Raw genomic sequence first — 14,719 nt, forward strand, 5'->3', positions numbered from 1 at the left:
TTATATCATGAAATTTCGTTTAATAGTTTACTGTACAATATTCATGATCACATATCAGAATCAAAATTGTCATATCAACAACTGCTTTTTTCTTTTTTTTCGTGTCAAAATTTGACAAGTATCCGTAAACTTGTGATGATAAACCAAAATGTATATAATATTAAAATCAGTTACACTAATCTGAGACATAAAGTATTAGTAGATAATAGAATATTAGCTATCAAGTTGCAATCCTTTGTTGTCATTTTCACGAGCTTGCTATCTATCAAAATGTCGTTACTGTTTATGCCTTTATACTCCGATAATAGACAAAGGTCATCAACAGAATAACCAAGAACACAGCGGAGAAACTAACACCAACAACTATTCCCATCGCCATATCATAAAGTCTTTCGGCCTTAATATCAGGATGACCATAGTAACTCACTGAAATACAAATACGTGGTGTATTAATTAAATATTTGACACTGTGTTAATTATTTAGTGAAATGAAAATACAAATACGTGGTTTATTAAATGATTTTTTTGACAAGGTCTTATATGCCAGCAATTGATCAGAGATGTATTCTAAAATTAATTTGGGAAACACTTAAAAATGTGATTACGAATAAGAACAATTCTTACTTTTACTTTGAAAACAAAAATTGCAACAACGAACTGTTACCAGTTCAACTAACGGACTTAAAAATACATTTCTCTGTCTGTGTATAAAATGGAAAAGAGCGTTTGCATAAATTTCGATGTTTTCTTTTACTTCGAAAGACGTGCATGTATATAGATTGAAACTATTAAAACCTGATACTCTGAAGGAGTAGAAGAAAAGGCAATTACCTAACGTATCGTTTGCACATGTTATGTATTCTATCAATACAGAAAACACCAATACAATATATCTTAGCTGCGTGGAAAACTCCATGCTTGCTTCTTCGTCTGTCTGAAATATATCAAATTCAAACATTTTATGTTCATTTAACTATAAAGTTGGTGACATTTAAAAAATTACATTGCATTTATAATTCATTATGATACGTTATTTTGATTGGTTAACAGTAATCTTGTGTCCTGAAATTAACATTCATTACACAATGAAATGTAACATTCATGATGACACACTGTTTCACAATAAAGTGCTGGGTAAACTAAAGAAAAACTGGAAGCATTCATTTTTTTAATAAAATAGCAACATATCTGACTAGACTGACCATGTCCGTAGCCAGGGGGCGGGGGGTTCAAACGAACCCCCCTTGTATGAACCCTCCTTGAAAACAAATAAGCACTGTTAAAGTAAATGTTCTGTTCGAATTGTGACTGTTTGTGAGTCCAACGACCCCCCCCCCCCTGGAAAATTCAAAATTCCTGACTACGGGTCTGCTGAAACTGTAGTTATATAATCATAATGATGCAAGCATGTGTTATGTATATATATATACAAGCTTAGTTTATCACATTTCACATTAGTGCAGTCATATCTACATGTATTTCATATTATATTTCTTATTTTTTTTGCTTTTTTTAGGGTTTGTTTTTTTGTTTAACCATGCACTACTATGTTTTCGTCATTATCGAATTATTTAAATTGATATGTTTGTAAGGACAGAAGGGGACGATACAATGTCAATAGTTACTTCTGCACAAAGAAATCTGTGCTAAATAAATAACCTTTACTGCCAAATTACACCCATAAGGGTCAAGCAATACAAACAAACAACTATAGAGGTATAGTTAGAGGTATAGGGGGAGGGTTGAGATCTCACAAACATGTTTAACCCCGCCGCATTTTTGAGCCTGTCCCAAGTCAGGAGCCTCTGGCCTTTGTAACATTGTTAGTCTTGTATTATTTTAATTTTAGTTTCTTGTGTACAATTTGGAAATTAGTATGGCGTCCATTATCACTGAACTAGTATATATTTGTTTAGGGGCCAGCTGAAGGACGCCTCCGGGTGCGGGAATTTCTCGCTACATTGAAGACCTGTCGGTGACCATCTGCTGTTGTTTTTTATTTGGTCGGGTTGTTGTCTCTTTGACACATTCCCCATTTCCATTCTCAATTTTAACTATAGTATACATTTTAAATACAATGCAATACTATCAGATTATTACATGGAATTTTTCATATCGCATGTATTATCAGCCCTAGGTTCAATATCAGCCCGAGAGCCGCATGGCGCGAGGGCTGATATTGACCGAGGGCTGATAATACATGCGAAATGAAAAAATGACATGTTACGATCTTTTTATCATATGCTTCAACAGTAGAGAAAAATAACAGATTCATATATTGATCCGTTTACGTGGTTCCCGAAAAGAAGTTGAAACAGAACTTTGAAAAAGTTCAAGGACGTCGGACCCAAAATGTGATACATTGTACATTTAATATGAAATCTTTCTATCACATGCCTCAACAGAGAAAAAAACCCACATTTGTATATGAACGAATCGACAAAAAAATAATTAAACAGTATACATAATGAACATTGTTTGGAAAAGTCAACTTTTTTAAAGTAACTTTCTAAATTATGTTTCAGAAAAACTTAAAAAAGGCATTTAACTTATTTTTTTTTAATTTAATTTAATTATTTTACACAATATACTTCCAAGTATTCAAATAATTGTTTTGTACACCACTTTGTAATGTTTTTCACTGAAAACGTAGTTTTGAGGTGTATTTTCCGGACTTTGCCGAGTATCACCGGAATAACATGTGATAACGTTACGAAAAGGCATGTGATAACAATCGAAGAATGTGATAAACTTTTCATATCAGCCCGCTAAGCACCAATTCGAAAAATATGGAGAATACTTTAATTTAACGCAATTATCATACAGTAAAAATCATATGTTATTTAGTCTAAGTATATGATAAAATGTATTATTGTGTAGAAAGTACAGCAATGTATTATTGTACAGAAAGTAACCAAAAGTTAGCGTGCAATAAATTCCAATATTGCACTAGTCCAATAAATCTTCAAAATTCATGACGTCATCAACGACAAAATCTTAGTTTAAACCATTTTTTACTTTCAAATATTATATTGCTATACAATAAAAGGGTTATTGCATGGAATCAGAATATTGGGGAATATTGTCCCTCGTTGAACATATATTGCACTCTCAAGCTCGTGCAATATAAAATTCTTCTCGGGACAATAATCTTTTGTCAAAATTAAAGTAAAAAAGTATTTGACAATGTGCAGCCACATGGACATTGAAAAATACTACGCTGGAAATATTCATTACCATTGTACAATGTTACATCCTGGTTTCAAAATGAGTAAAGGAACCGTTCATAAGAAATAAATTCGTTATCTTGGTGTAATCAGGGGTGTACGGAATTTTACACTTGTGCAATACATCTTCAAAATTCATGACGTCATCAACAACAAAATCTTAGTTAAAACCTAGTTTTACTTTCAAATATTATATTGCTATACAATAAAAGGGTTATTGCATGAATAATTAATACTCGCAAGCTCGTGCAATATAAAATTCTACTCTGGACAACATTCCCCAATATTCATGCAATAACCCTATAATATTCATGCAATAACCCTATACAATAGAATAAAACATACAGTTTTATAGTTCAATTGTAAATTCATGTAAAAAAAAATTACTAAAGGCCCAATCCGTCCTACATTGCCGATTTGAGTTTAATTAGGCAGATAACTAATCAATCAATCAATCAACCTATCATCAGTTTTTCCGAAGTTCTTGAATGACACCTGTTTGATGCAAAGATGAAAAAATATAATTGACTGTGACACAAGCTATAGTATATAATTATATGTTCAAAGTTTAGCGCTGTAAAATTGTTATTCTTGTGTTTAAGATTTTATTAACGTGGCATAGCAAATTATGTATGGAATGTGACAGAATTATCCCAGGTGTAAGGGAAGTGAAAGAGACGCGAAGGATCACCAATAGACATTCAACCTCATTTATTGAGCTGCATTCATGGCTCTACAGTGTATTGATACCCTTTTCTTAGCATTGCACAAGTTCATGTTTTTCTGACTGTTTATGATGTTTTCACACTAAATCCATTGGATGTTGGATATAAATTTGGTCTTTATGAGATATATGCATTATGTTTTTATTAATTTTATTCGGTTTGAACTTGCTGTCAGTAACAGAGAGTATTCTCAGATCTGTACTTTTTGTTGTTGTTCATGTACCCGTCTATGTCCACACAGATTTTGTTTGATAAAAATAAGATAACAGCTCGACCGAAGAGCAGATAACAGCCGAAGGCCATCAATGGGTCTGCAATGTAGCGAGATAATCCCGCGACCGGAGGCGTACTTCAGTCCCTAAACAAAAAATGTATTTGTATTTGTATCCATCTGACAGTTTTAGCCTGTTTATTCAACTGATTTTTAAAATGTGTTCTGATATTGTATTACACCACAGTCCGATTTTAAGGGAGGGTTAGCGCCTTCAAACTAGTATAACTCCGCAACATTATGTATGTGCCTAAGTAAGGAACCTGTAATTCAGTGGTTGTCGTTTGCTGCTGTGTTATAATATATTTGTTTTCGTTCATTAATTTGTACATAAATTATACCGTTAGTTTTCTCGTTTGAATTGTTATGCATTTGTCATTTTGGGGCCTTTTAAAGCCTATTATGCGGTATGGGATTTGCTCATTGTTGAAGACCGCACGGTGACCTATACAAGTTGTTAATTGCTGTGCAATTTGGTTTCTTGTGGAGAGTTGTCTCATTGACAGTCATATATTTTTCACTATCCCCATCTGATTCACGCTACTATCTGTATCTGCATCGTTACGTCGAAGGTACTAATTCTGGCTTTAATAACGCGACGGGAATAGGGAATAGAAGAGGCAAGTTCAAAATGTTCAATGATACTGTATAATTGTGAATGGTTTTCTTGATAGTTTATATCTAAACTGGATGATTGGTGTAAACTACGAATATTTGAAAGTCTCTTCTGAAATTTATTAATTTCTTTTTTTAAAGGCGGTGCAGTTTAGAGTACGGCATCTATATTATTATATATATATGGTAGGTATTAGATGGTGACCGTGTATTACTATAGTAAACTGTTTCGGTGGTTCGTGATTGTTTAAAGTAGCAAGAATGCCTGAAATGTCTCGCCTTCTTTACTAATCATTGATATTATGTTGATACTATATAGATATAGGAAGATGTGGTGTGAGTGCCAATGAGACAACTCTCCATCCAAATAACAATGTAAAAAGTAATCCATTATAGGTTAAAGTACGGCCTTCAACACGGAGCCTTGGCTCACACCGAACAACAAGCTATAAAGGGCCCCAAAATTACTAGTGTAAAACCATTCAAATGGGAAAACCAACGGTCTAATCTATATAAATATTCCTAAATAAAAAGCTTTATTACAACTATTACATAAACTAAACATTAACCAAGAAAACTAAACATTGACCACTGAACAATGAAATAGAGGTCAAGGTCAGATGACACCTGCCAGTTGGACATGTACACCTTACAGTCCTTCCATATACCGAATGTACTAGTCCTATTGCTTATAGTACATGAGATATGGACTTGACCACCAAAACTTAACCTTGTTCACTGATCCATAAAATGAGGTCGAGGTCAAGTGAAAACTGTCTGATGGGCATGAGGACCCTGCAAGGTACGCACATACCAAATATAGTCAACCTATTACTTATAACAAGAGAGAATTTAACAATTGCATTACAAAACATTACAAACATGTTCGCTTATAAGAGTGTGGGGAGCCTCAGTTTGAGATCGTTGATTCGACCAAAAACTTGAAAATTGGCATTTGCTGCTTCAGTTCTTCGTTATGCACGCAGCTTTTACGAGTAAGAGCCGACTTGCCAGTTCGGAGTCAGGTTTGTTTCTTCCTATGTTTATGCAAATGGATCAGAAATGTTATTTTTTTTATGTTTTGATTCAGATGTGACGTGTGCAGTAATTCACTAATTGTTTACAGTAATAAATAAGAATGGGTCAATACACATGCAGGCACTTGACACATAAGACATTCTGTCAATAGTAATATTTATATATTATATGGACACTATTTTCTTCCCATTGCCAATGTTTTGTTACTATTGACAGAAATTCAAATGTCTGTGGTCTAAAGTAAACGAATGCCCCACACGCATTATCATTGTATCATTGTATATGTTCAGTTGACTGGGTTTCAAATCTCTCATTTGGCATTAAAATTAGAAAGATCATATCATAGACATAGGGAACATGTGAACTAAGTTGTTTGACTGCAACTATGTCTACCTTGATCAAAATGACAAAAAGTTTAAAATTATGTGGGACAGACGGACGGACGTACAAACGAACGGACGCACAGTCCCCCGGACCCGAAAAACATTCCTATGTGGGGCATACAAATCTGAATAATCAGTCCATATGATATGATGAACTTTATCTAATTCTATTTGAAGGATCTTGTATGTATTTCATTTTGCAAATGGCGTGAATGACGGGATTTGAAAAATTAATTAATGAAAGCGAAACAGAAGAACGTTTGTTGCAGTCGTCAGGACGTTGAGACAGTATGTTTGGTGTTCCCCAGACTATAAAATAAATACAATCAGTATATAGTTGTTGCTGAACAGTTCTTTTAAATCGTACATACGCTATCTTGATTTATCCAATAAAAGTTTTAACCTGGGTTGGAGCTCGTCTGTTGACGTTAGTATGACGTCACAGTAAAGTTATTTAAGGTTTGTGTTGATTGTTCACCACTGAAACCAAAGAAAATTTAACCAATACCCCAAGTACGCACAGTATTACACAAATTATACACCACACTAAAAAAGCCTGCTCTGAATCTTCATATTGAAAAACAAAATATCAGCTTATTTAAGAAATAATTCATGGAAGTTTAAACTCAATAATGAGCCAGTTCTTGTGCGTTACGTAGGTATGAGTGGCCGTTCATGTCATTTCTATTTACAATAAAAGATCAAAGATAAACAAAAAATAATCGGTGCATGCTGTACAGTTGATGCAGGATAAACTAGAGGCTCTAAAGAGCCTGTGTCGCTCACCTTGGTCTATGTGCATATTAAACAAAGGACACAAATGGATTCATGACAAAATTGTATTTTGGTGATGGTGATGTGTTTGAAGTTCTTACTTTACTGAACGATTTTGCTTCTTACAATTATATCTATCATGAACTTTGCCCATTAGTAACAGAGAACTATATTTGGTAAAAATTTACATAAATTTACCAAATTAATGAAAATTGTTAAAAATTGACTATAAAGGGCAATAACTCCTTAAGGGGTCAATTGACCATTTAGGTCATGTTGACTTATTTGTAGATCTTACTTTGCTGAACATTATTGCTGTTTACAGTTTATCGCTATCTATAATAGTATTCAAGATAACCAAAAACGGCAAAATTTCTTTAAAAATTACCAATTGGAGGGCAGCAACCCAACAACCAGTTGTCCAATTCATCTGAAAAATTCAGGGCAGATAGATATTGACTTGATTAACAATTTAACTTCTTGTCAGATTTGCTCTAGATGCTTTGGTTTCATAGTTATAAGCCAAAAACTGCATTTTACCCCTATGTTCTATTTTTAGCCGTGGCGGCCATCTTGGTTGAATGGCCAGGTCATCGGACACATTTTTCAAACTAGATACCCAAAAGATGATTGTGGCCTAGTAGTTTCAGTGGAGATTTTGTAAAAGATTACTTAGATTTATGAAAAATGGTTAAAGATTGACTATAAAGGGCAATAACTTCTAAAGGGGTCAACTGACCATTTTGGTCATGTTAACTTATTTGTAGATCTTACTTTGCTGAACATTATTGCTGTTTACAGTTTATCTCTATCTATAATAATATTCAAGATAATAACCAAAAACAGCAAAATTTCCTCAAAATTACCAATTCAGGGGCAGCAACCCAACAACCGATTGACCGATTCATCTGAAAATTTTAGGGCAGATATATCTTGACCTGATAAACATTTTTATCCCATGTCAGATTTCCTCAAAATGCTTTGGTTTTTGAGTTATAAGCCAAAAACTGCATTTTACCCCTTTGTTCTATTTTTAGCCGTGGCGGCCATCTTGGTTGGTTGACCAGGTCACGCCACACATTTTTTAAACTAGATACCCCAAAGATGATTGTGGCCAAGTTTGGATTAATTTGGCCAAGTAGTTTCAGAGGAGAAGATTTTTGTAAAAGATTACTTTAATTAACGAAAAATGGTTAAAAATTGACTATAAAGGGCAATAACTCCTAAACGGGTCAACTGACCATATTGGTCATGTTGACTTATTTGTAGATCTGACTTTGCTGAACATTATTGCTGTTTACAGTTTATCTCTAACTATAATAATATTCAAGATAATAACCAAAAACAGCAAAATTTCTTCAAAATTACCAATTCAGGGGCAGCAACCCAACAACCGATTGACCGATTCATCTGAAAATTTCAGGGCAGATATATCTTGACCTGATAAACATTTTTACCCCATGTCAGATTTGCTCTAAATGCTTTGGTTTTTGAGTTATAAGCCAAAAACTGCATTTTACCCCTATGTTCTATTTTTAGCCGTGGCGGCCATCTTGGTTGGTTGACCGGGTCACGCCACACATTTTTTAAACTTGATACCCCAATGATGATTGTGGCCAAGTTTGGTTTGATTTGGCCCAGTAGTTTCAGAGGAGAAGATTTTTGTAAAAGTTAACGACGACGGACGACGACGACGACGGACGACGACGACGACGGACGACGACGGACGACGACGGACGACGACGGACGACGACGGACGACGGACGCCAAGTGATGAGAAAAGCTCACTTGGCCTTTCGGGCCAGGTGAGCTAAAAATGAACCACATTCCTTCATCTAGGTACCCAGTGTCTTCACTCTTGAAAGTTACACTCGAATATTTTATTTAGAGCGTTAGAAACTAGTACGAGACAATATATAAAGGAAGTAAATCACACGCCCCATCCCCCGGGCTAATCATTCAATGTAAAAGTGTCTGAATTGAGTAAATATATCATGTATATATGTATATGTATATACATGACTTTTTTTCACATGTACATCTCAAACTCTATTATTGTGCCTGTTATTCTCTATTCGTTATATTTATAAAGCATTACTTATTCTCTTTTCTTTATTTATTTGGCTTATTTTTTTCTACTTTTTTAGCCCTTTAGTCTGCTCATTTGGCCCATTATTCTCAGACTATTCTGTAAATCCCTTCCAGTTTTCATAATTTCTTTTCACTTTACAAAGCTGCATGTGTTTTGACAATTATGGCGTGGTTGAACAGGGTTATATGGCATGCACAGGGAAGGATATATAATATATGGGGCGGATCCAGGATTTCGGAAAAAGGGGGGGGGGGCGAAATCATTTAAGATTTTAAAAAAATTGGGACCTCTTTTGGGCTAAAAAATATAAAATAAGTGAAATCTGCGCTTTGTAAACGGTTCCTTGCGTAGGGCAAGTATATTTTGTAGTTGCTGTTAGGTGTAAGAATTGGACATTTTCGATGCTGTATTCTCCCTATTAATTGTATATCAATAAAATGATAATATGGATACAAAGCTATGTACTCAGTGATATATTTGATGTGGGACTGTTCAATAAAAAATAAAGCCTGACATGGAAAATTATCGCCGGTTTGTTGTAAGTTAGGTTATCATAACCTCACAGATTTCTTGTTGTAAACCCGATATATACACCGGACTATACAATAAAATTTACAATACTACCGACACGAGATAAAACAGACAAACAAGCAATTTTTGTCCAAACGTTTGGATTATATATGTTTCACAAAACAAAATTAAGGAAAGTGAGGGGTTCAAAATCAACCAAATGCTACGAATGAGTCTGAAATGACAACGAATTGATGAATGACGGTCGACAAATGGAGACATAAATGCCACACCCAGAAACAAGTATTCAATTCAGTTCGTCATGGAAAATTATCGCCGGTTTGTTGTAAGTTAGGTTATCATAACCTCACAGATTTCTTGTTGTAAACCCGATATATACACCGGACTATACAATAAAATTTACAATACTACCGACACGAGATAAAACAGACAAACAAGCAATTTTTGTCCAAACGTTTGGATTATATATGTTTCACAAAACAAAATTAAGGAAAGTGAGGGGTTCAAAATCAACCAAATGCTACGAATGAGTCTGAAATGACAACGAATTGATGAATGACGGTCGACAAATGGAGACATAAATGCCACACCCAGAAACAAGTATTCAATTCAGTTCGTCGAAACAGACATTCTGGTCAAACATGCAAACCCCGGCTGGGGATCATCATTCGGCTATGTTATTTCAAAATAGGCTGGGGCGTTTGGGTTAAAATGTTTTCCTAGGTAAATAATATTGCTGTTGAACTTTTTTTCATGAGAGTGTTATAGTCAATAGAGAATAAAATAGAAGTCAATACGTTCTTGCTCAATCCCGTGTCGCTTTGAAGGTGTCATGATTGTCATCCTCAGCCTAAGCAATGTGTTACTGTAATTTGAATTTCAAAATGACTGAGTGACGTTTTTCCGACGCACTGATTAATTCCACAGCAGCGAATCACATGACTTTGACAATCCGTAAATTCCAGCGAAAAATATCTTATAAGTAAAGAATTGTCGCAAGATACGGGGGCGCTGAATGGGACTCTTGTGGTTTTGTACTCGAAATTCAATATTGTACGGACAAAAGTAAGTTTTGTACAACAAAAATGAGTTCAGTTTAACAACATTTGTAGCATACTACAAATTTAAAATTTTGTCATACAAAACTTTCTTTCAGTGGACAAAAATTACTCATAGATCGAAAATGAGCTGCATGACAACGCAATGTCTAAAGATGAAGAAAAAAAACAAATAATAGTCAATATGGTCTCATTTATTTGCTTGAAGTTATCAATGTTTAGTGTTAATTAAGAAATGAATAATCCAGCTGTTCTACGATAACTTTGCTTGGATACTATAAAAAAAGAAAAGATAAAGCTTTAAATGATTTTTTTGTACATTAATTAGGCTGTTAGTTTTCTCATCTGAACTGTTTTACATTTGTCATTTCATGGTATTTTAAAGCTGACTGTGCGGTATAGGCTTTGCTCATTGTTGAAGGCCATATGGTGACCTAAAGTTGTTCTTTTTTTTAATTTTTTTGAAAGATAGCTTAAGTCAACAGATATAAACAATTCACCAAAGTTTCATAAAATTTTGTGAAAGTGTTTATGAGTGATTGTCTGAAAAAGCATAAAAATTCATAACATGGAAACGCTAAATCTGAAATTTATAAAAATTGAAAGGGAGCATACTTCAATAATATAAACAATTCACCAAAGTTTCATTAAAGTTGATGGAAGCATTTTTTAGTTATTGTCCGAAAACTGGAAAATCACCTTTTTATAAGGATAATACTTTATAACCTGGAAACGAAAAATTTGAAATTTATAAAAATCGAAAGGGAGCTTATGTCAATAGATATAAACAATTCAATAAAGTTTCATAAAAGTTAGTGGGAGCGGTTTTTAGTATTTGTCCCAAGTGTGGACGGACAACTGTATACCATTATACGTCCCGCTTTAGACGGGTGTTTCAAAAAAATAGGTAAACATTATTTGGTATAAAAAGTATATGACAGGTGAAGTCGATGTCAGTCTGACATGGATCATCTGATTTTAATTTCATGAACTCTTTAGTGTGGCGTACATTTTCGCTCAACTAGTAGTTTGTTGATGTGCTACATATTTGTTTTTCGGGTGTTTTTTTTACATAAATTATGCCTTTCTTTTCTTTTCTCATTTAAATTGTTTTACATTTGTCATTTCGGGGCCTTTTACAGGTGACTATATGCGGTATGAGATTTGCTCATTGTCGAAGGCCATACGGTGACCTATGGTTAATTTCTGTGTCTTTTGATCTCTTGTACAGAGATGTCTCATTGGCAATCATACATTTTCTTTTTGATATAGTATACATATGTGTTTAGGGGCCAACTAAAGCACGCCCATTCTCAATTTTTTCTAATCTTTGCAGTTTTCTTGATCACTCCTAGACCCATTTCTCAGATAGAATGACTAACTTTTCCATCGATCTGGAATCATTTGGCAGTTGACATGATCTTATTTTCATGGGTCAGTTATCAACTTTTTAGATTTTACCATTATGTCTCTTTCTCGGCTATTATAAGTAAAAAGACAACTACTCTTTAACAACAAAAGAAATGCACCACGTTCATTAATTTCTTTTGAGTAAAATTCTCTGTAAACTCTGCATTGATTTAAATGCTATATAAGAATGGGATAAAATGTGGTTTTCTGTGTTATTAAGTATATATTTGGTTAATCGGAAGCTGTTCATATTGACTTGACATTATTTTCATGGTTTATCGACAGCAGTTAATGATTAGATTTTTCTAGTACCATGAGTAATTAAATACGTTTATATGATGACCAGTTCTGTGGGCTCTGCTCTGTAGTAAATAGTCTGTGGCATACAATTTGTTAATTTACTTTATGATATGGGATCTTTATAACGGATACAAAGTGTTTTTTTTTACCTTGACCTTGACCTAGAAAGTTGTACATATACTATGACACGCCTACTGGTGTTGTTTAATACACATTTCACGTATGAAATTTGAAATCATAACAGGTATTCAATATAGAGTGGACACAATCTTTACCATAGGATATGAGATTGTCAATTGAAACCAAAGTTTTTGACCTCGACCTTTGACCTAGGAAGTTGTATACATTGACATTGGTTTATATACATGTCAAGTAAAATTTGAAATCATAACGGTTCTTACAATATAGAGTGGACACAATTTTTACAAACATCTGGTGTTAGTTAATATACATGTCAAGTAGAAAGTACGAAATTATAACAGTTCTCTATATAAAAAATGTGGACACATTTGGTAGACAAACAGACTGATCCCTATAGTGCAACCAACCACTAGGTGGGGACTATAACTAGTATACTAAATTGGGCTTATTGAAAGATTTTAAGATATACTTAACTGTTGGATAGGTTTCACCTGACCTTGACCTTGAGCTCATTTTTATTATTGAATGGTGCTTGGTAAACAATCTTTAATGTTAGGTCCGTTTCTAAAATATCAATAGTTAACTATTTAGGTGGATATAACCATTGTTAGTTGTAGATGATTGCCTGACAATTAGTTCTTTTACTTCTATCAATATTAGTTATTGAAAAACCTTTTTGAGCTAGCTCACACAACTACAGCACAACATTGTCACTAGGCAAACTGAATCTAAAAAAAAGAGAACTCCAATTTTTAAAGAAGATTTTTAAAATGACATTATTTTTAGAATAGTAATTTTTCCTTGTGTAAAAGGGCATAACATCACTCAGTGATGCCATCAAAATTCAAACTTGACCTGTGTTTTGTGGTAAAAAGCATTGTGTAAAAGTTTTTTAATATTTGGTTGAGGCAAACTAAAGTTAGAGAACGGAAACCAATTTTGGGACTACAGACAGACAAGAATTAAACTTAATGTCCCTTCTGCTACGACTGGGGCATAAAAATTGATTCATAATTACCTGTTGATTTGCATGTCTACATACCAGTATTATTTACCAAGTTTTATGTAATTCTGTTGTGTGGTTTCAGAGTAGTTGCGATAACAACATGACTGAAGGACAGACTGGTGGTCAACACATCATACCTTACCTATATTTATTGTGCCAGTTTACAGTGTGAAGTTTAAAATAAAGATGATCAAATTCACATACCAATGTAGGTGAACTCCAGATTATGCCTTTTCTCAAGTATTAAATAAATGGTTTCAAACAAGCTAAAAGTTAATATAACTTTCTCCTATTTTCAGCATAGAGGTTGTACATAATAAAAGAAGAATGTGATGAACGCTCCCTTTCAAGCTTCAAACAAGTCAAAATGGGACGGGCGGACAGAAAGATAGATAGTCAAGGATAACACTTAATGTCCTGGGGTTGATTGAAGTCATAAAACTTTGCTTAAAACTTGGAGCACAAAAATCATGTGATTGGTTGATTTTGGAGTCGGAGTACAAATAAATGACTCAAAAGATTTCTGACTTCAAGGCCTGGTCTCCTACAGCAAGGGCATAAAAATACAACAAGACTTTGTTTTAAGTAATTCTTTTCATCAATTTTAATATAATATTTATATTACATATACAGTTTGATGGACCTCTCTATGATTGGGACATACTATATCTACACTCATTTAAAAACCTTGGAATTGCATATACCAAAGTGGGACCTGCTCCCGTATGTTAAAACATTAACAAATTAAAAACTGGCCCTATGTACATCATAAATTCCAAATTAGGAATGTCAACATAAAATTATTAAAAATTATATCATCTATTCAAATTCAGGGCAAGTGTTAATCCAAGTTAGCATAAGGAAAAGATTATCATCCATCAAAGAAATGATTGCATTGCAAACTTGAATTCAGCAAATATGATATTGAAATTCTTTTTACTTCACTATTATTGAAATTTCAAATCTAATCAACTCACTTTCAAATATTTTAATTTTTACAATCAACATTAATTTTTTTACATTAAAGTATTATTAATATAAAAGTGCATGGTTTTTATTAAACAAATAAATTCTCACAATATTTGTTAATACACATGTTTCAATAAGTCATACACAAATAATTTTAAGTTGTGAGGATGTTTGTTTTT

General features: G+C 33.6%; 1 long non-coding RNA gene across 1 annotated transcript; it reads right to left on the reverse strand.

The window, feature by feature from the left end:
* Positions 1-6,702, reverse strand: LOC134686030 (uncharacterized). The gene is made up of 3 exons (XR_010101508.1): positions 6,631-6,702; positions 832-934; positions 1-426 (listed from the first exon to the last, which is right to left on the reverse strand). It is a non-coding gene; the product is annotated as an uncharacterized LOC134686030 (long non-coding RNA).
* Positions 6,703-14,719: the final 8,017 nt, after the last annotated feature.

The sequence above is a fragment of the Mytilus trossulus genome, chromosome 10 (assembly GCF_036588685.1).
Source record: "Mytilus trossulus isolate FHL-02 chromosome 10, PNRI_Mtr1.1.1.hap1, whole genome shotgun sequence".
NCBI lineage: Eukaryota > Metazoa > Mollusca > Bivalvia > Mytilida > Mytilidae > Mytilus > Mytilus trossulus.